The sequence below is a fragment of the Myotis brandtii genome, unplaced genomic scaffold (assembly GCF_000412655.1).
Source record: "Myotis brandtii unplaced genomic scaffold, ASM41265v1 scaffold622, whole genome shotgun sequence".
Lineage (NCBI taxonomy): Eukaryota > Metazoa > Chordata > Mammalia > Chiroptera > Vespertilionidae > Myotis > Myotis brandtii.
The window spans coordinates 50,642-51,322 of NW_005370376.1; positions in this window are offsets into that span (position 1 = coordinate 50,642).

A 681-nucleotide genomic window follows, 5' to 3' on the forward strand; every position below is an offset into this window, starting at 1 on the left:
TATCTTTCTCCCACTTACTCCTATTTTTAATATTTTTCATTTTCTATTTCCTTCCTTCTTCCCTTCCTCCCTTCCTTTTTTTCTTTTATAACTATATAACTCATTTATATTACTTTCTGTAATGAGATGGAAACATAAATCACTTATACCCTAACACCAAATATATTGCCCGACCAGGGTAAGAGCTATTTGCTAAATAAATTAAATTAATTGAGAATAGAATATGAAAAGAAGAGTAATCTTACTGACACTTTGAACAATGACATGCCAAGGTTTAGTAATAGATTGGGTAAAAGCAATGAGTTTAGGAAACACTGAATAAGTTTTCGTTCTAATCTGGAATTCTGGTAGGGAAATGTGGAATAGCAGTGGGTATTAACAAGTAATGCAGATTTATGGAAAAATGGTTAACTTTTATTTGAAAAAAAATCTCTAGTTGTTTATAATCTGTAAAATGCTTTAACTTTTTGACAATCTGATGATGCTTCTGTATCCCTTTAGATACAGTGGTTCTCAAACTTCCTAATGCCGCGACCCTTTAATGCAGTTCCTCATGTTGTGGTGACCCTCAATTTCATTGTTATAAATTGAACATAATTAAAGCATAGTGATTAATCACAAAAACAATATGTAATTATATATGTGTTTTCCGATGGTCTTAGGCGACCCCTGTGAAAGGGT